The sequence below is a fragment of the Mchenga conophoros genome, linkage group LG5 (genome assembly GCF_057382185.1).
Source record: "Mchenga conophoros isolate Kocher_MC1m ecotype Shallow Benthic linkage group LG5, M_conophoros_male_GT1.1, whole genome shotgun sequence".
NCBI classification, from domain to species: Eukaryota; Metazoa; Chordata; class Actinopteri; order Cichliformes; family Cichlidae; genus Mchenga; species Mchenga conophoros.
Window position 1 is genome coordinate 16,324,074 of NC_140530.1, and position 22,330 is coordinate 16,346,403.

The following is a 22,330-nucleotide window of genomic DNA, read 5'->3' on the forward strand; positions in this document are numbered from 1 at the left end:
CATGTTAGCTTTCGAAGCACCTAAATGCTTTTTCATCCTATCTAGCTTTGTGGAACGGCGGTCTTCCTCAGTCCTCAGCATGAGGAGGAATTCAGGAAATGTTGGTGGATTTCCCTTTTTGCACTCTAACTGTAAGCCGATGATGATGCTCTGATCCCAACAGCCCCTACAAAACTGTCTGAGCAAATGATCATTGGAATTTCCAGCTGAGGCTCCCCCTCTAGAAATTGCTCTTGTGAGGAGGCTATGGAGCCTGTTCAAGTATGTTGATGGCTTCTCTCCACTATCTTGGTTAGAGCCGAGAAATGCCGCAAACAACTCCTCTCCATCCTCCACAACACCAAAAGCAGAATCAAGTTGAGTGATGTAGACACTTGGTGGTGAAGAGATGCCAAGAGGCTTCACAACATCAGCTGCTGGACTCAGCAAGCTCTCAAGAATCCTTCTCACCTTGTGAGCATCATTCAAGGAAGGATCGTTAAGGAGAAGATCAACTTGGGTGTGCCATGTTTCGTAGTCCACCTCACCGTTTGGCCTTGGCATCCGCCCAGAGAAGGTGCGCAACCTTATTTGTGGGGATGGTGAAGTGGTGGACTCACTTCGGATGACATGCTCCACAATCACTCTCTGGATCTGGGGGGGGTTAAAAACATCCTCACTGATGTGGACTGGGCTCGTTGGTAAACTAGCAGATGCACTATAAACATGTGTGGGCTCTGCAGGCTCATTTTGATCATTATTAGGTGTGTTAGCATTTTGAGCTGCATAGGGCTGTGTAGCATTACTGTGTACGTCATGTGATGTGCCCTGGTTCCCATGCAGTTCCTCCTGAAGCACATTCAAGAAACCTTTCCTGCCACTGCCTGCGACAGACTTTAGTTCGTCCAGGTATCTGCAAGCTATCTCCCTCCCCACCACTTCCTGACAAACATCTCTAATGGTCCTCGCAAACCACATCACAGCTGGGTCCTTTGGACTTGGTACGGTACCCAAAGTAATGGGGTCGATTCTAGAGATAGACCTGTCAGATGCATACTGGACCAGGGCTCTACCCTCTGGTTGTCCTGATTCGTCAGGGATCCTCACTAATTTAGAAATATCTCCATTAACTTTGAACACAGCAGTTATTTCCTCATCTGTGTATTCTGGTCCTATACCTGTTACATACAGGGAGTTTTGACCATTAACCTCAAAACGATTGCAAATATCCATACCTGACTCAGTGGAACAAATCTCAAAAATCTCAAACGTGCGTAGTGTGGGGTGGAAGATCAGAAAGCTACTATTAACCAATCTCCTGGCTGGCTCGCCACTTTTTATGTAACCTGGACGTGTGTCCCTCTATCTATAAAGAGATGATCTATACTGCTCGCCCAAGTGCAATGTCTACAATATCCAAATCTAGGTTTGGGAAGGAGATTGGCGGTAGCAACTCTGTAAGAGCAATGAGACTTCCAACCCACATAACACGCACGACCACAGGTTTATGAAACAAAGTTTGCTTTATATATTTCCTTTTGGATCAGTTCCCTTTGCTCATCCTCAATGTAGGGATACCTTCAAATGCAGTAACCATCTCAAATGCATCACAAAAATAATTGAAACAATCAAAATAGATGTAAGACAAGAAACACAATATTTCAACACCCCAAAGAAAAGGAAAAAGAAAAGAAAATAGCATGTGAGTGTCCAGTTCCTTATGGTGTCAGTTTATTCAGTTACCCACTGTCCTGGGTTAAGAACTGAAAACGACCTGAATCTCAGGCGGAGAAAAAGTAGCAAAGAAAATGATAAGGTATCTCTCAGGTGGGCTTCCTTTTGTTTTTTTCCCTACCGCCCTCCTGGTACGGCAGGCATCAACGTGTCGGCGTCCTGACACAGAGAAGGCCTCCACAGCAGCAACAGTGTCTTAGACCCACGATACCAGCTCCTCACTTGGCACCCATGGAACTGTACCTCAAAAAAAAACCAGTCTGCACACAAATACGCAGAATGTTAGATGTCCACATTCCTTAAATGTCCTTGTTCCTAATGTCCTTGGTTCTTTTGAAATATTAAAATAAATCTGCATCTTGTGACACATTAAAAGTAAATACACCGTATTACTGTGCATCACCCGCAGTTACAGTAACAGCACAGCTATTGCACGTGAACTGCGCATAACCACTTAGCTGGCCGCGGCTGAACTAGCAGGCCCAAGAAAGTAAAAACATTAGACACTCATAATAAACAAAACTGTCACAACACTGCAATACTATGAAAACACATCTTAAACATCATTAAACACATTTACTACTATTCTGACTGGTTAGTTATTTTTTCCAGTGCATTGAACTGCAATAGCGGTGCTAAGTGAGCTAGGCTAACTCACCAGAATAGTTCAAAGAAATACTCCGGCTCCTTTCAGGTAGGTACCCGTCTGTGGTTCACCGCTAACGACAGCTCTCTCACAAATGTTAATTAAACCTCTTTCCTCTCTTTCAACTGGAAAAAACCGTGCTCCGCGGCAGCATGGAGTTTTTCCTTGCCGTCCTTTTTCCTCTACACCACACCTTCACGCGCACGGAGCTGCAGATGGTGCCTTCAGGGCAAGCCCGGAAATTAAACTATCAGACAAGGACTACGATGCATTCAAAGAACCCTGTACTTCTGATTGCTGTAAATCTTACCAGGGTTACAAACACATTGACACACTGCAAAGTTTTAGGTTTTGAAATAAAGAAGAGAGCTTCTTTCCACATTGAACAAAGGATCCACAAAAGAAGTTTCAGGGGTTTAAATGTACTTAATGAACTGATTCTGATGCCTGGGGCTAGAAATGATTAATCCCAAGACTGGAAGTCAAACATCTGCTGTGCACCAACCAACCACCCTCAGTGAGATGGCTGGGCTTAGGCTGAGCTGTTTGGCTCAGGAAGGAGTAAATCTGGAGTCCAATTAATGGAACAAGACCTCAGGTGTGGTATACAGACACTTTCTATTTAGAAAATCTGTCTATAAATGAGAGCTGATTTACTACTGTAGCTACCTTTGACAAAACTGGGACCCAGTTAAGATGATTCAACTGCAACACAAGACATATTATTCTCTAAGGTTAAAAAAAAAAAAAAAAAAAAAAAGAGAAGGAAGGGTTGGCTAAGGGCTTGAAGTATCAGGAGAGCTACTCTTACAAGAAATAGAGTAGATGTAGAGATACATACACCGGAGTACCGAATGGACTCAGGTGCAGACCAAGGTTTCCTTTCAAAAGACAAGTCAGTAGTTTGTTTGTTTGTTTTTACAGAAAACGTGTGATATATACAAAGTGCAGAGCTCCAGGAATCTGTGGGGGAAGAAAGGGAGAAGTCCACATATGAATGCTCCTTCGCTGTTTCTCCACACTCCTCGTCAGATACTCATACTTTTTGTCCCACACGCACTTCGCCACTCAGCCGCTCTCAGACAATCCAGGACAGGAAACAGGAACAGTTCCAGGGGAATCTATATACAGGAGAAAATGGTCAGAAACAAGTTAGCGCTTTGCACAGAATAAACAGGTTTCAGGCGAGCTGATGACAGAATAATAATCAGTCTTCGCTTTACGCACAGAAATTTGTCCAGATTATTTGATACTACGTAGAGGAGATGATTAATTATTCAATTTATTTACTTTTTTTTTTACACAACATTATTTTGAAATTAGTCTATAATTTAGTAGATGCGAATTAGCCTAGCTGTTTCTTGCTAGCAACACCCTATTTTCCTGCCTTTCCTGGAAATTCACTTGAGATGTAATGCTGCCACCCTGCGACAGACTGGCGACCTGTCCAGGGTGTACCCCGCCTTTCGCCCTATGCCAGCTGGGATAGGCTCCAGCGCCCCCCGCGACCCTGAAAAGGATAAGCGGAAGCGAATGGATGGATGGATGTAATGCTGCCATGAAATTGAAAATGAAGTTATATTTTTCATGAAACAGTAAAATTTCTTCTTCTAAATTCTAATATTAGTATTGTTTTCTGTGTTCTAATGTGAATAAAATATGGATGTATAGTGTTTGCGCATGTAATATAAATAATGAGTCAGAATCCGCTTTACAAATATTTTGTATGATAGGAGTAAGTTAAGTAAATTTATGGATTTTACATTGAGTGACCCATACAGCAATAGTACTTACACAATACATTATTGTAAACAAACCACGGCGGACACGTCCACATTTTTATGCTCTTCAGCATATAGTTGTTATCACTTCACACAGCTGCAGCTTTCAAGCTCGCAACTGAACGCTTCACCAACAAAAACTGACACAGGTAGCGCACAACTTTTTGTGACCTTGACATTTGAAGCAAAGTCCAAGCAGCTTGCAAACATCCACCTTGGGTTTCTCGATACGTCAAACTTTAACTTTTTTTCTATCGTACTTTGGGTGGGACAACATTTTAGACTGCAGATCTAAAGGACCCTAGTTCGATCCTGGGTTTCGGCAAAGCTATTTTGGTCACCATCTAGGGCTTGGTAGGTTTGTTGGTAGGACTTCATTATATGGCCTACAACTATGCGGATCATTGCCATCAAATGAGAAAACAAACACATATGGTGCACCTTGCAAACGTCCATCAAGTGGAGGTGGAATTTGAAGAAGGTCCTCCTTCAGAAGCTCCCAGGCCTCACCCATTATACCATTGACTTACCTAGGGCTTTGTAGGTTGGGTGATCACACGTCATAATACAGCCTAGCGATGTTTCCCCTAGAATCAAATCCTTCCCTTGGCTCTTGTCTGAAATGACCATTTAATAATATCTAACTGCAAATCCTCACCAGTACCTACAGTAAAATGAGAGGATAAGAGATCACGTTTTTACAGAAAAGAAAGACAATATGTGTCCCAGAGGACAAACACGTGACTCTTGTTGCCTGGGTAGCTCAGATGGAAGAGCATCAGACTTTTAATCTGAGGGTCCAGGGTTCAAGTCCCTGTCCAGGTGTCTCCTTTGGATCCTTGCCCTTCCATGGCTTTACCTAACAAGCTCAGTTGTTCTTGATAGTTCTGTGACCTCATTGTCATCTTTAGCAAAGTCCATAGACTGCAGGTGGGATGACGATGTGGGATTTGTGGATATCAGGGACAGAGGCCTCTTTTAGATAATCCCACCGTACAAGATCTGTAAAGAATCTTTCCCTGCCCTTCGGTCCTACTCACCGCCAGTTGGTTCTCAGCTCAGCTCCTTTGCGAAACCTGGTGTCTAAGACATGCCAATCTCACCAAATCCGCCCTGGGTTTCTCGACACGTTAAACTTTCACTTTTTTTCTGTCTTACTTTAGGTGGGACAACATTTAAGCCGTTCAGAGTTGGACTTGGTGGTGTGTTTTGGATCATTGTCCTACTACAGAACCTAAGTGCGCTTCAGCTTCAGGTCAATGAACAGATTACCATACATTCTCCTTTAGGATGTTTTGGTAGACACCACAGCAAGTCCTCCAGGTCCTGAGGCAGCAAAACAGCGCCAGACCAACAAACTACCACCACCATATTTTACTGTTGATATGGTGTTCCTTTTCTGAGATGCTGTGTTACTTTTACGCCAGATGTAATGGGACACACATCTTCCGAAAGGTTGAAAAGTCTTGGACTAAAAAGACAAAAGTTAGAGTATTACTTGAATACTTGTCTTGTCCAAGTATTGAGGATCATCAAGATGTTTTCTGGACTGAAATGAGCCTTTATGTTCCTTTTGCTCAGTAGTGGATTTTCTCTTGGAACTCTACCATAAGAAAGAGACTGGGCAAAAATGTCAGAGTCATGAACAGTAACCTTAACTGACACAAATGTGGTTCTGGGGTCTTTTGTGACTTCTCAGATGAGTAGTCACTGCTCTCTCACTTAATTTTGGTAAGTCAGCCTGGAAACCATTGTTTCCTGTTTTAACAATTTGTAGATAATGGCTCTCACTGTGGTTGGCTGAGGTCCCACAGCTTTATAACCTTTTCCTGACTGATAGCATGGCAGCATTGTGCCGCTGATACAAAGAATGATACTTATGGAGATTTTTTTTTAAAAAAGAAGAAGAAGAAAAAAGTACATCAACAACATAGCTAATTTTTAGAACTGATTTATACATCTCCTGGTGTATAATCAGTGTTGAGAGTAACATGTTCCAAAGTAATGTGGTTTTAAGTGTCATTAAACTCTAACTAGAAAGTGCATTTTCTGAAGAAACTGCAGTGTGAATGCTTGAATCTGAATGTATGCATTGAAATGAAATAATTACTGAATTTAAGTTAAAAATTTTGAATGAGATAAAAAAAAACAACCTGAATTTAACCTGAAAACAAAAGTGCTGAAGTGCTAAAAGCTGACGTTTAACATAGAAGAAGAAGTTGGAAAAAAGCTGAAAATGTTTTAATTGTAAATTAGAAAAACCTAAGAAATGAGAAAAGAACATTTAGAGTCAGAAAACATCTGAAAGAATATTAAAAGGTCATATTCTTTGAATCACTGAATGACTAAAATGTGATCCCTCCACTTGGACCCACACAGTTTAAAAAGTTTACATCTCTGAGCTTTGAAAGACAAGATGTTGGAAAAAGAACAACGATGGCGACGTTTTGAGGGTAAAATGATGGCTTTAACACTGTGGACACAGCAGCAGTTGAAAGAGAAGTGTTTAAGATGAATCTTGGCAGAGTGGCAGAGAGAGCTCGTTAAGCAGGCAGGTGTGAGCCTGGTTGCTATAGTGACCGCACCCAATGGCTCCATACACACGGACACAGACATGCACCTCACTCTTGCTGCTTAAAATGAACAGAAAAGTCAGGCCGAAACAAATCGTTCCCAAATGAAAAGTAAAAGTCGTATTGACAAAATTCTTTCACTGTGAGCGACAGCAATGTCTAGTCTACCAAATTCTCAGTTTTCATGTCTGTGGAGTTTATTATATGGACGTGGTGACAGTGGAAAGACACCATGCTCTTCTGATTTTCAAACGAACCTTCTGAGCCATTTTAACATTAGAGTCTATGGAAGAGTTGGAGGGAGGAGGCTGTGCATTGGTGACATTTATGAAAGAACCATAACACCTAGTACAATAGTAAACACATTGGATGAAAGAGGACAGCCATGGCTACGTTTTGAGGGTAAAATCATACCTGTAGAGCAAACGCTGCGGACACAGCAGCAGTTTTAAAAAAGATTTTAAGATTATTTTTTTTGCTCCTCTCACTCTAGCAGTTGAGCTGCCTCACTCTAGCCCCAACATTCCGTCCCATACACACCCATTATAAACTCTGAAACGGGTGAAAAAACATCATGAAACTTAAACTGGAACTGAAGAAAAAGTATAATAGATATTGAAAAGATAAATACAAGTTGAATAGTTGAATGTCTTGTCTTCGTTTTAAAGTTTGAATGGTGGCTCTATGTCAATGTATGTGGAAGTAGATACAGTTTAAAGAGGAGGAAGTTGAATGAGAATTTGAAGGGTCTCCCCATTGAAATACATGGGAAATTTTTGTTGAATAAAGTTGAATAAAATTAAAAATATAAATGTTAAAAATGAGAAAAATAGAAGCAGTCATGTCCAAAATAATAGGAATCTAATGGTGTTTGAATGGTTTTTCTAAGTTGAACGGTTTTGAAGGAGATAGATTACAAAAAACGTACGGAATCCATAATAATAAAATAGAACTAGAAAGTGCATTTTCTGAAGAAACTGCAGTGTGAATGCTTGAATCTGAATGTATGCACTGAAATGAATTAATTACTGAATTTAAGTTAAAAATCTTGAATGAGATAAAAAAAAAAACCCGAATTTAACGTGAAAACAAAAGTGCTGAACTGCTAAAAGCTGAAGGTTACACAGAAGAAGAAGTTGGAAAAAAGCTGAAAATGTTTTAATTGTAAATTAGAAAAACCTAAGAAATGAGAAAAGAACATTTAGAGTCAGAAAACATATGAAAGAATATTAAAAGGTCATATTCTTTGAATCACTGAATGACTAAAATGTGATCCCTCCACTTGGACCCACACAGTTTAAAAAGTTTAAATGTCTGAGCTTTGAAAGACAAGATGTTGGAAAGAGAACAACGATGGCGACGTTTTGAGGGTAAAATGATGGCTTTAACACTGTGGACACAGCAGCAGTTGAAAGAGAAGTGTTTAAGATGAATTTTGGCACAGTGGCAGAGAGAGCTCGTTAAGCAGGCAGGTGTGAGCCTGGTTGCTATAGTGACCGCACCCAATGGCTCCATACACACGGACACAGACATGCACCTCACTTTTGCTGCTTAAAATGAACAGAAAAGTCAGGCCGAAACAAATCGCTCCCAAATGAAAAGTAAAAGTCGTATTGACAAAATTCTTTCACCGTGAGCGACAGCAATGTCTAGTCTACCTAATTCTCAGTTTTCATGCCTGTGGAGCTTATTATATGGACGTGGTGACAGTGGAAAGACACCATGCTCTTCTGATTTTCAAACGAACCTTCTGAGCCATTTTAACATTAGAGTCTATGGAAGAGTTGGAGGGAGGAGGCTGTGCATTGGTGACATTTATGAAAGAACCATAACACCTAGGACAATAGTAAACACATTGGATGAAAGAGGACAGCCATGGCTACGTTTTGAGGGTAAAATGGTGGCTGTAGAGCAAACGCTGTGGACACAGCAGCAGTTTTAAAAAATATTTTAAGATTAATTTTTTTGCTCCTCTCACTCTAGCAGTTGAGCTCTCTCACTCTAGCCCCAACATTCCGTCCCATACACACCCATTATAAACTCTGAAACGGGTGAAAAAACATCATGAAACTTAAACTGGAACTGAAGAAAAAGTATAATAGATATTGAAAAGATAAATACAAGTTGAATAGTTGAATGTCTTGTCTTCGTTTTAAAGTTTGAATGGTGGCTCTATGTCAATGTATGTGGAAGTAGTAAGAGTTTAAAAATGAGTAAGTTGAATGAGGATTTGAAGGGTCTCCCCATTGAAATACATTATAAATTTTTGTTGAATAAAGTTGAATAAAATTAAAAATATAAATGTTAAAAATATGAAAAATAGAAGCAGTGTTGTCCAAAAGAATAGGAATCTAACGGTGTTTGAATGGTTTTTCTAAGTTGAACGGTTTTGAAGTTATAGGATTACAAAAAACGTACGGAATAGATAAAATATAATAATAATAATAACTAGAAAGTGCATTTTCTGAAGAAACTGCAGTGTGAATGCTTGAATCTGAATGTATGCATTGAAATGAAATAATTACTGAATTTAAGTTAAAAATATTGAATGAGATAAAAAAAAACAAACCCGAATTTAACCTGAAAACAAAAGTGCTGAACTGCTAAAAGCTGAAGGTTACACAGAAGAAGAAGTTGGAAAAAAGCTGAAAATGTTTTAATTGTAAATTAGAAAAACCTAAGAAATGAGAAAAGAACATTTAGAGTCAGAAAACATCTGAAAGAATATTAAAAGGTCATATTCTTTGAATCACTGAATGACTCAAATGTGATCCCTCCACTTTGATCCACACAGTTTAAAAAGTTTAAATGCCTGAGCTTTGAAAGACAAGATGTTGGAAAGAGAACAATAATGGCGACAATTTGAGGGTAAAATGATGGCTGTAACACTGTGGACACAGCAGCAGTTGAAAGAGAAGTGCTTAAGATGAATCTTGGGACAGTGGCAGGCAGAGCTCGTTAAGCAGGCAGGTGTGAGCCTGGTTGCTATAGTGACTGCACCCAATGGCTCCATACACACGTACACAGACATGCGCCTCACTTTTGCTGCTTAAAATGAACAGAAAAGTCAGGCCGAAACAAATCGCTCCCAAATGAAAAGTATAGGTCGTATTGACGAAATTCTTTCACCGTGAGCGGCAGCAATGTCCACTCTACCTAATTCTCAGTTTTCATGCCTGTGGAGTTTATTATATGGACGTGGTGACAGTGTAAAAACACCATGCTCTTCTGATTTTCAAACCAACCTTCTGAGCCGTTTTAACATTAGAGTCTATGGAAGAGTTGGAGGGAGGAGGCTGTGCATTGGTGACATTTATGAAAGAACCATAACACCTAGGACAATAGTAAACACATTGGATGAAAGAGGACAGCCATGGCTACGTTTTGAGGGTAAAATCATACCTGTAGAGCAAACGCTGTGGACACAGCAGCAGTTTTAAAAAATATTTTAAGATTAATTTTTTTGCTCCTCTCACTCTAGCAGTTGAGCTGCCTCACTCTAGCCCCAACATTCCGTCCCATACACACCCATTATAAACTCTGAAACGGGTGAAAAAACATCATGAAACTTAAACTGGAACTAAAGAAAAAGTATAATAGATATTGAAAAGATAAATACAAGTTGAATAGTTGAATGTTTTGTCTTCGTTTTAAAGTTTGAATGGTGGCTCTATGTCAATGTATGTGGAAGTAGTAAGAGTTTAAAAATGAGTAATTTGAATGAGAATTTGAAGGGTCTCCCCATTGAAATACATTATAAATTTTTGTTGAAAAAAGTTGAATAAAATTAAAAATATAAATGTTAAAAATATGAAAAATAGAAGCAGTGTTGTCCAAAAGAATAGGAATCTAACGGTGTTTGAATGGTTTTTCTAAGTTGAACGGTTTTGAAGGAGTTAGATGCCAAAAAACGTACGGAATATATAATAATAATAATAAAGATTCGAATAACAATACTGTGAATGCTTTTCAAGCATTCACACTAATAATAAAGATTCGAATAACAATACTGTGAATGCTTTTCAAGCATTCACACTAATAAAGATTAGAAGAACAATACTGTGAATGCTTGAAAAGCATTCACACTAATTAGTGTGAATGCTTGAAAAGCATTCACAGTATTGTTATTCTAATCTTTATTATTATTATTATTATTATATATTCCGTACGTTTTTTGGCATCTCACTCCTTCAAAACCGTTCAACTTAGAAAAACCATTCAAACACCGTTAGATTCCTATTCTTTTGGACAACACTGCTTCTATTTTTCATATTTTTAACATTTATATTTTTAATTTTATTCAACTTTATTCAACAAAAATTTATAATGTATTTCAATGGGGAGACCCTTCAAATCCTCATTCAACTTACTCATTTTTAAACTCTTACTACTTCCACATACATTGACATAGAGCCACCATTCAAACTTTAAAACGAAGACAAGACATTCAACTATTCAACTTGTATTTATCTTTTCAATATCTATTATACTTTTTCTTCAGTTCCAGTTTAAGTTTCATGATGTTTTTTCACCCGTTTCAAAATTTATAATGGGTGTGTATGGGACGGAATGTTGGGGCTAGAGTGAGACAGCTCAACTGCTAGAGTGAGAGGAGCAAAAAAATTAATCTTAAAATCTTTTTTAAAACTGCTGCTGTGTCCGCAGCGTTTGCTCTACAGGTATGATTTTACCCTCAAAACGTAGCCATCGCTGTCCTCTTTCATCCAATGTGTTTACTATTGTCCTAGGTGTTATGGTTCTTTCATAAATGTCACCAATGCACAGCCTCCTCCCTCCAACTCTTCCATAGACTCTAATGTTAAAACGGCTCAGAAGGTTGGTTTGAAAATCAGAAGAGCATGGTGTTTTTACACTGTCACCACGTCCATATAATAAACTCCACAGGCATGAAAACTGAGAATTAGGTAGACTAGACATTGCTGCCGCTCACGGTGAAAGAATTTCGTCAATACGACCTATACTTTTCATTTGGGAGCGATTTGTTTCGGCCTGACTTTTCTGTTCATTTTAAGCAGCAAAAGTGAGGCGCATGTCTGTGTACGTGTGTATGGAGCCATTGGGTGCAGTCACTATAGCAACCAGGCTCACACCTGCCTGCTTAACGAGCTCTGCCTGCCACTGTACCAAGATTCATCTTTAGCACTTCTCTTTCAACTGCTGCTGTGTCCACAGTGTTACAGCCATCATTTTACCCTCAAATTGTCGCCATTATTGTTCTCTTTCCAACACCGTGTCTTTCAAAGCTCAGGCATTTAAACTTTTTAAACTGTGTGGATCAAAGTGGAGGGATCACATTTGAGTCATTCAGTGATTCAAAGAATATGACCTTTTAATATTCATTCAGATGTTTTCTGACTCTAAATGTTCTTTTCTCATTTCTTAGGGTTTTCTAATTTACAATTAAAACATTTTCAGCTTTTTACCAACTTCTTCTTCTGTGTAACCTTCAGCTTTTAGCAGTTCAGCACTTTTGTTTTCAGGTTAAATTCGGGTTTTTTTTTTTTCTCTCATTCAATATTTTTAACTCAAAATTCAGTAATTAATTCATTTCAGTGCATACATTCAGATTCAAGCATTCACACTGCAGTTTCTTCAGAAAATGCACTTTCTAGTTATTATATCATCTTCCGTACGTTTTTTGGCATCTAACTCCTTCAAAACCGTTCAACTTAGAAAAACCATTCAAACACCGTTAGATTCCTATTCTTTTGGACATGACTGCTTCTATTTTTCTCATTTTTAACATTTATATTTTTAATTTTATTCAACTTTATTCAACAAAAATTTATAATGTATTTCAATGGGGAGACCCTTCAAATCCTCATTCAACTTACTCATTTTTAAACTGTATCTACTTCAACATTCGTTGACATAGAGCCTCCATTCAAACTTTAAAACGAAGACAAGACATTCAACTATTCAACTTGTATTTATCTTTTCAATATCTATTATACTTTTTCTTCAGTTCCAGTTTAAGTTTCATGATGTTTTTTCACCCGTTTCAGAGTTTATAATGGGTGTGTATGGGACGGAATGTTGGGGCTAGAGTGAGGCAGCTCAACTGCTAGAGTGAGAGGAGCAAAAAAAATAATCTTAAAATCTTTTTTAAAACTGCTGCTGTGTCCGCAGCGTTTGCTCTACAGGTATGATTTTACCCTCAAAACGTAGCCATCGCTGTCCTCTTTCATCCAATGTGTTTACTATTGTACTAGGTGTTATGGTTCTTTCATAAATGTCACCAATGCACAGCCTCCTCCCTCCAACTCTTCCATAGACTCTAATGTTAAATTGGCTCAGAAGGTTGGTTTGAAAATCAGAAGAGCATGGTGTCTTTCCACTGTCACCACGTCCATATAATAAACTCCACAGGCATGAAAACTGAGAATTCAGTAGACTAGAAGCTGCTGTCGCTCACGGTGAAAGAATTTCGTCAATACGACTTGTACTTTTCATATGGGAACGATTTGTTTCGGCCTGACTTTTCTGTTCATTTTAAGCAGCAAAAGTGAGGCGCATGTCTGTGTCGTGTGTATGGAGCCATTGGGTGCGGTCACTATAGCAACCAGGCTCACACCTGCCTGCTTAACGAGCTCTCTCTCACTCTGTGCCAAGATTCATCTTAAACACTTCTCTTTCAACTGCTGCTGTGTCCACAGTGTTACAGCCATCATTTTACCCTCAAAACGTCACCATCATTGTTCTCTTCCCAACACTGTGTCTTTCAAAGCTCAGACATTTAAACTTTTTAAACTGTGTGGATCAAAGTGGAGGGATAACATTTGAGTCATTCAGTGATTCAAAGAATATGACCTTTTAATATTCCTTCAGATGTTTTCTTTTTTGTTTTTAGTCTAAATTACTTTTCTCATTTCTTAGATTTTTCTCATTTACATTTAAAACATTTTAAGCTATTTTCCAACTTCTTCTGTGTGGTTTTCAGCTTTTAGCAGTTCAGCACTTTTTTTTTCCGGGTACAAATTTCTGTATTTTTCATCTCATTCAACATTTTTAACTTAAAATTCAGCAATTAATTCATTTCAGTGCATACATTCAGATTCAAGCATTCACACTGCAGTTTCTTCAGAAAATGCACTTTCTAGTTAGTGTGAATGCTTGAAAAGCATTCACAGTATTGTTCTTCAAATCTTTATTATTATTCCATATTCCGTACGTTTTTTGGCATCTAACTCCTTCAAAACCGTTCAACTTAGAAAAACCATTCAAACATCGTTAGATTCCTATTATTTTGGACATGACTGCTTCTATTTTTCTCATTTTTAACATTTATATTTTTAATTTTATTCAACTTTATTCAACAAAAATTTCCCATGTATTTCAATGGGGAGACCCTTCAAATTCTCATTCAACTTACTCATTTTTAAACTCTTACTACTTCCACATACATTGACATAGAGCCACCATTCAAACTTTAAAACGAAGACAAGACATTCAACTATTCAACTTGTATTTATCTTTTCAATATCTATTATACTTTTTCTTCAGTTCCAGTTTAAGTTTCATGATGTTTTTTCACCCGTTTCAGAGTTTATAATGGGTGTGTATGGGACGGAATGTTGGGGCTAGAGTGAGGCAGCTCAACTGCTAGAGTGAGAGGAGCAAAAAAATTAATCTTAAAATCTTTTTTAAAACTGCTGCTGTGTCCGCAGCGTTTGCTCTACAGGTATGATTTTACCCTCAAAACGTAGCCATGGCTGTCCTCTTTCATCCAATGTGTTTACTATTGTACTAGGTGTTATGGTTCTTTCATAAATGTCACCAATGCACAGCCTCCTCCCTCCAACTCTTCCATAGACTCTAATGTTAAAATGGCTCAGAAGGTTCGTTTGAAAATCAGAAGAGCATGGTGTCTTTCCACTGTCACCAGGTCCATATAATAAGCTCCACAGGCATGAAAACTGAGAATTAGGTAGACTAGACATTGCTGTCGCTCACGGTGAAAGAATTTTGTCAATACGACTTTTACTTTTCATTTGGGAACGATTTGTTTCGGCCTGACTTTTCTGTTCATTTTAAGCAGCAAAAGTGAGGTGCATGTCTGTGTGCGTGTGTATGGAGCCATTGGGTGCGGTCACTATAGCAACCAGGCTCACACCTGCCTGCTTAACGAGCTCTCTCTGCCACTCTGCCAAAATTAATCTTAAACACTTCTCTTTCAACTGCTGCTGTGTCCACAGTGTTAAAGCCATCATTTTACCCTCAAAACGTCGCCATCGTTGTTCTTTTTCCAACATCTTGTCTTTCAAAGCTCAGAGATGTAAACTTTTTAAACTGTGTGGGTCCAAGTGGAGGGATCACATTTTAGTCATTCAGTGATTCAAAGAATATGACCTTTTAATATTCATTCAGATGTTTTCTGACTCTAAATGTTCTTTTCTCATTTCTTAGGTTTTTCTAATTTACAATTAAAACATTTTCAGCTTTTTTCCAACTTCTTCTTCTGTGTAACCTTCAGCTTTTAGCAGTTCAGCACTGTTGTTTTCAGGTTAAATTCAGGTTGTTTTTTTTTTTTTTTTATCTCATTCAAAATTTTTAACTCAAAATTCAGCAATTAATTCATTTCAGTCCATACATTCAGATTCAAGCATTCACACTGCAGTTTCTTCAGAAAATGCACTTTCTAGTTAGTGTGAATGCTTGAAAAGCATTCACAGTATTGTTATTCGAATCTTTATTAGTGTGAATGCTTGAAAAGCATTCACAGTATTGTTCTTCAAATCTTTATTATTATATATTCCGTACGTTTTTTGGCATCTAACTCCTTCAAAACCGTTCAACTTAGAAAAACCATTCAAACACCGTTAGATTCCTCTTCTTTTGGACATGACTGCTTCTACTTTTCTCATTTTTAACATTTATATTTTTAATTTTATTCAACTTTATTCAACAAAAATTTCCCATGTATTTCAATGGGGAGACCCTTCAAATTCTCATTCAACTTACTCATTTTTAAACTCTTACTACTTCCACATACATTGACATAGAGCCACCATTCAAACTTTAAAACGAAGACAAGACATTCAACTATTCAACTTGTATTTATCTTTTCAATATCTATTATACTTTTTCTTCAGTTCCAGTTTAAGTTTCATGATGTTTTTTCACCCGTTTCAAAATTTATAATGGGTGTGTATGGGACGGAATGTTGGGGCTAGAGTGAGACAGCTCAACTGCTAGAGTGAGAGGAGCAAAAAAATTAATCTTAAAATCTTTTTTAAAACTGCTGCTGTGTCCGCAGCGTTTGCTCTACAGGTATGATTTTACCCTCAAAACGTAGCCATGGCTGTCCTCTTTCATCCAATGTGTTTACTATTGTACTAGGTGTTATGGTTCTTTCATAAATGTCACCAATGCACAGCCTCCTCCCTCCAACTCTTCCATAGACTCTAATGTTAAAATGGCTCAGAAGGTTCGTTTGAAAATCAGAAGAGCATGGTGTCTTTCCACTGTCACCACGTCCATATAATAAACTCCACAGACATGAAAACTGAGAATTCAGTAGACTAGACATTGCTGTCGCTCACAGTGAAAGAATTTTGTCAATACGACTTTTACTTTTCATTTGGGAACGATTTGTTTCGGCCTGACTTTTCTGTTCATTTTAAGCAGCAAAAGTGAGGCGCATGTCTGTGTACGTGTGTATGGAGCCATTGGGTGCGGTCACTATAGCAACCAGGCTCACACCTGCCTGCTTAACGAGCTCTCTCTGCCACTCTGCCAAAATTCATCTTAAACACTTCTCTTTCAACTGCTGCTGTGTCCACAGTGTCACAGCCATCATTTTACCCTCAAAACGTCGCCATCGTTGTTCTTTTTCCAACATCTTGTCTTTCAAAGCTCAGAGATGTAAACTTTTTAAACTGTGTGGGTCCAAGTGGAGGGATCACATTTTAGTCATTCAGTGATTCAAAGAATATGACCTTTTAATATTCATTCAGATGTTTTCTGACTCTAAATGTTCTTTTCTCATTTCTTAGGTTTTTCTAATTTACAATTAAAACATTTTCAGCTTTTTTCCAACTTCTTCTTCTGTGTAACCTTCAGCTTTTAGCAGTTCAGCACTTTTGTTTTCAGGTTAAATTCGGTTTTTTTTTTTTATCTCATTCAAGATTTTTAACTTAAATTCAGTAATTAATTCATTTCAGTGCATACATTCAGATTCAAGCATTCACACTGCAGTTTCTTCAGAAAATGCACTTTCTAGTTATTATTATTATTAGTGTGAATGCTTGAAAAGCATTCACAGTATTGTTATTCTAATCTTTATTATTATTAGTGTGAATGCTTGAAAAGCATTCACAGTATTGTTCTTCTAATCTTTATTATTATTATTATATTTTATTATTTTTCCGTACGTTTTTTGAAAGCCTACTCCTTCAAAACCGTTCAACTTAGAAAAACCATTCAAACATCGTTAGATTCCTATTATTTTGGACATGACTGCTTCTAATTTTCTCATTTTTAACATTTATATTTTTAATTTTATTCAACTTTATTCAACAAAAATTTCCCATGTATTTCAATGGGGAGACCCTTCAAATTCTCATTCAACTTACTCATTTTTAAACTCTTACTACTTCCACATACATTGAGATAGAGCCACCATTCAAACTTTAAAATGAAGACAAGACATTCAACTATTCAACTTGTATTTATCTTTTCAATATCTATTATACTTTTTCTTCAGTTCCAGTTTAAGTTTCATGATGTTTTTTCACCCGTTTCAGAGTTTATAATGGGTGTGTATGGGACGGAATGTTGGGGCTAGAGTGAGGCAGCTCAACTGCTAGAGTGAGAGGAGCAAAAAAATTAATCTTAAAATCTTTTTTAAAACTGCTGCTGTGTCCACAGCGTTTGCTCTACAGGTATGATTTTACCCTCCAAACGTAGCCATGGCTGTCCTCTTTCATCCAATGTGTTTACTATTGTCCTAGGTGTTATGGTTCTTTCATAAATGTCACCAATGCACAGCCTCCTCCCTCCAACTCTTCCATAGACTCTAATGTTAAAATGGCTCAGAAGGTTCGTTTGAAAATCAGAAGAGCATGGTGTCTTTCCACTGTCACCACGTCCATATAATAAACTCCACAGGCATGAAAACTGAGAATTTGGTAGACTAGAAGCTGCTGTCGCTCACGGTGAAAGAATTTCGTCAATACGACTTTTACTTTTCATTTGGGAACGATTTGTTTCGGCCTGACTTTTCTGTTCATTTTAAGGAGCAAAAGTGAGGTGCATGTCTGTGTCGTGTGTATGGAGCCATTGGGTGCAGTCACTATAGCAACCAGGCTCACACCTGCCTGCTTAACGAGCTCTCTCTCTCTCTCTCTCTCTCTCTGCCAAGATTTATCTTAAACACTTCTCTTTCAACTGCTGCTGTGTCCACAGTGTCACAGCCATCATTTTACCCTCAAAACGTCGCCATCGTTGTTCTTTTTCCAACATCTTGTCTTTCAAAGCTCAGAGATGTAAACTTTTTAAACTGTGTGGGTCCAAGTGGAGGGATCACATTTTAGTCATTCAGTGATTCAAAGAATATGACCTTTTAATATTCTTTCAGATGTTTTCTGACTCTAAATGTTCTTTTCTCATTTCTTAGGTTTTTCTAATTTACAATTAAAACATTTTCAGCTTTTTTCCAACTTCTTCTTCTGTGTAACCTTCAGCTTTTAGCAGTTCAGCACTTTTGTTTTCAGGTTAAATTCGGTTTTTTTTTTTTATCTCATTCAAAATTTTTAACTTAAATTCAGTAATTATTTCATTTCAATGCATACATTCAGATTCAAGCATTCACACTGCAGTTTCTTCAGAAAATGCACTTTCTAGTTATTATTATATATTCCGTACGTTTTTTGGCATCTCACTCCTTCAAAACCGTTCAACTTAGAAAAACCATTCAAACACCGTTAGATTCCTATTCTTTTGGACAACACTGCTTCTATTTTTCATATTTTTAACATTTATATTTTTAATTTTATTCAACTTTATTCAACAAAAATTTATAATGTATTTCAATGGGGAGACCCTTCAAATTCTCATTCAACTTACTCATTTTTAAACTCTTACTACTTCCACATACGTTGACATAGAGCCACCATTCAAACTTTAAAACGAAGACAAGACATTCAACTATTCAACTTGTATTTATCTTTTCAATATCTATTATACTTTTTCTTCAGTTCCAGTTTAAGTTTCATGATGTTTTTTCACCCGTTTCAGAGTTTATAATGGGTGTGTATGGGACGGAATGTTGGGGCTAGAGTGAGGCAGCTCAACTGCTAGAGTGAGAGGAGCAAAAAAATTAATCTTAAAATCTTTTTTAAAACTGCTGCTGTGTCCGCAGCGTTTGCTCTACAGGTATGATTTTACCCTCAAAACGTAGCCATCGCTGTCCTCTTTCATCCAATGTGTTTACTATTGTACTAGGTGTTATGGTTCTTTCATAAATGTCACCAATGCACAGCCTCCTCCCTCCAACTCTTCCATAGACTCTAATGTTAAAACGGCTCAGAAGGTTGGTTTGAAAATCAGAAGAGCATGGTGTTTTTACACTGTCACCACGTCCATATAATAAACTCCACAGGCATGAAAACTGAGAATTAGGTAGACTAGACATTGCTGCCGCTCACGGTGAAAGAATTTCGTCAATACGACCTATACTTTTCATTTGGGAGCGATTTGTTTCGGCCTGACTTTTCTGTTCATTTTAAGCAGCAAAAGTGAGGCGCATGTCTGTGTACGTGTGTATGGAGCCATTGGGTGCAGTCACTATAGCAACCAGGCTCACACCTGCCTGCTTAACGAGCTCTGCCTGCCACTGTACCAAGATTCATCTTTAGCACTTCTCTTTCAACTGCTGCTGTGTCCACAGTGTTACAGCCATCATTTTACCCTCAAATTGTCGCCATTATTGTTCTCTTTCCAACACCGTGTCTTTCAAAGCTCAGGCATTTAAACTTTTTAAACTGTGTGGATCAAAGTGGAGGGATCACATTTTCTTCATTCAGTGATTCAAAGAATATGACCTTTTAATATTCTTTCAGATGTTTTCTGACTCTAAATGTTCTTTTCTCATTTCTTAGGTTTTTCTAATTTACAATTAAAACATTTTCAGCTTTTTTCCAACTTCTTCTTCTGTGTAACCTTCAGCTTTTAGCAGTTCAGCACTGTTGTTTTCAGGTTAAATTCAGGTTGTTTTTTTTTTTTTTTTATCTCATTCAAAATTTTTAACTCAAAATTCAGCAATTAATTCATTTCAGTCCATACATTCAGATTCAAGCATTCACACTGCAGTTTCTTCAGAAAATGCACTTTCTAGTTATTATTATATATTCCGTACGTTTTTTGGCATCTCACTCCTTCAAAACCGTTCAACTTAGAAAAACCATTCAAACACCGTTAGATTCCTATTCTTTTGGACAACACTGCTTCTATTTTTCATATTTTTAACATTTATATTTTTAATTTTATTCAACTTTATTCAACAAAAAATTATAATGTATTTCAATGGGGAGACCCTTCAAATTCTCATTCAACTTACTCATTTTTAAACTCTTACTACTTCCACATACATTGACATAGAGCCACCATTCAAACTTTAAAACGAAGACAAGACATTCAACTATTGAACTTGTATTTATCTTTTCAATATCTATTATACTTTTTCTTCAGTTCCAGTTTAAGTTTCATGATGTTTTTTCACCCGTTTCAGAGTTTATAATGGGTGTGTATGGGACGGAATGTTGGGGCTAGAGTGCGGCAGCTCAACTGCTAGAGTGAGAGGAGCAAAAAAATTAATCTTAAAATCTTTTTTAAAACTGCTGCTGTGTCCGCAGCGTTTGCTCTACAGGTATGATTTTACCCTCAAAACGTAGCCATCGCTGTCCTCTTTCATCCAATGTGTTTACTATTGTCCTAGGTGTTACGGTTCTTTCATAAATGTCACCAATGCACAGCCTCCTCCCTCCAACTCTTCCATAGACTCTAATGTTAAAACGGCTCAGAAGGTTGGTTTGAAAATCAGAAGAGCATGGTGTTTTTACACTGTCACCACGTCCATATAATAAACTCCACAGGCATGAAAACTGAGAATTAGGTAGAGTGGACATTGCTGCCGCTCACGGTGAAAGAATTTCGTCAATACGACCTATACTTTTCATTTGGGAGCGATTTGTTTCGGCCTGACTTTTCTGTTCATTTTAAGCAGCAAAAGTGAGGCGCATGTCTGTGTCGTGTGTATGGAGCCATTGGGTGCGGTCACTATAGCAACCAGGCTCACACCTGCCTGCTTAACGAGCTCTGCCTGCCACTGTACCAAGATTCATCTTAAGCACTTCTCTTTCAACTGCTGCTGTGTCCACAGTGTTACAGCCATCATTTTACCCTCAAAACGTCGCCATTATTGTTCTCTTTCCAACACCGTATCTTTCAAAGCTCAGGCATTTAAACTTTTTAAACTGTGTGGATCAAAGTGGAGGGATCACATTTGAGTCATTCAGTGATTCAAAGAATATGACCTTTTAATATTCATTCAGATGTTTTCTGACTCTAAATGTTCTTTTCTCATTTCTTAGGGTTTTCTAATTTACATTTAAAACATTTTCAGTTTTTTTTCCAACTCCTTCTTCTGTGTAACCTTCAGCTTTTAGCAGTTCAGCACCTTTGTTTTCAGGTTAAATTCGTTTTTTTTTTGTTTTTTTTTAATCTCATTCAATATTTTTAACTCAAAATTCAGCAATTAATTCATTTCAGTGCATACATTCAGATTCAAGCATTCACACTGCAGTTTCTTCAGAAAATGCACTTTCTAGTTATTATATCATCTTCCGTACGTTTTTTGGCATCTAACTCCTTCAAAACCGTTCAACTTAGAAAAACCATTCAAACACCGTTAGATTCCTATTCTTTTGGACATGACTGCTTCTATTTTTCTCATTTTTAACATTTATATTTTTAATTTTATTCAACTTTATTTAACAAAAATTTATAATGTATTTCAATGGGGAGACCCTTCAAATCCTCATTCAACTTACTCATTTTTAAACTCTTACTACTTCCACATACGTTGACATAGAGCCACCATTCAAACTTTAAAACGAAGACAAAACATTCAACTATTGAACTTGTATTTATCTTTTCAATATCTATTATACTTTTTCTTCAGTTCCAGTTTAAGTTTCATGATGTTTTTTCACCCGTTTCAGAGTTTATAATGGGTGTGTATGGGACGGAATGTTGGGGCTAGAGTGAGGCAGCTCAACTGCTAGAGTGAGAGGAGCAAAAAAATTAATCTTAAAATCTTTTTTAAAACTGCTGCTGTGTCTGCAGCGTTTGCTCTACAGGTATGATTTTACCCTCAAAACGTAGCCATCGCTGTCCTCTTTCATCCAATGTGTTTACTATTGTCCTAGGTGTTATGGTTCTTTCATAAATGTCACCAATGCACAGCCTCCTCTCTCCAACTCTTCCATAGACTCTAATGTTAAAATGGCTCAGAAGGTTCGTTTGAAAATCAGAAGAGCATGGTGTCTTTCCACTGTCACCACGTCCATATAATAAACTCCACAGGTATGAAAACT

The 22,330-nt window shown here is 37.6% G+C and overlaps 1 non-coding gene across 1 annotated transcript; it reads left to right on the forward strand.

Annotated features, from left to right (window-relative positions):
• Positions 1-4,892: 4,892 nt before the first annotated feature.
• On the forward strand, positions 4,893-4,965 carry trnak-uuu (transfer RNA lysine (anticodon UUU)). Its single transcript has one exon. It is a non-coding gene; the product is annotated as a tRNA-Lys (tRNA).
• Positions 4,966-22,330: the final 17,365 nt, after the last annotated feature.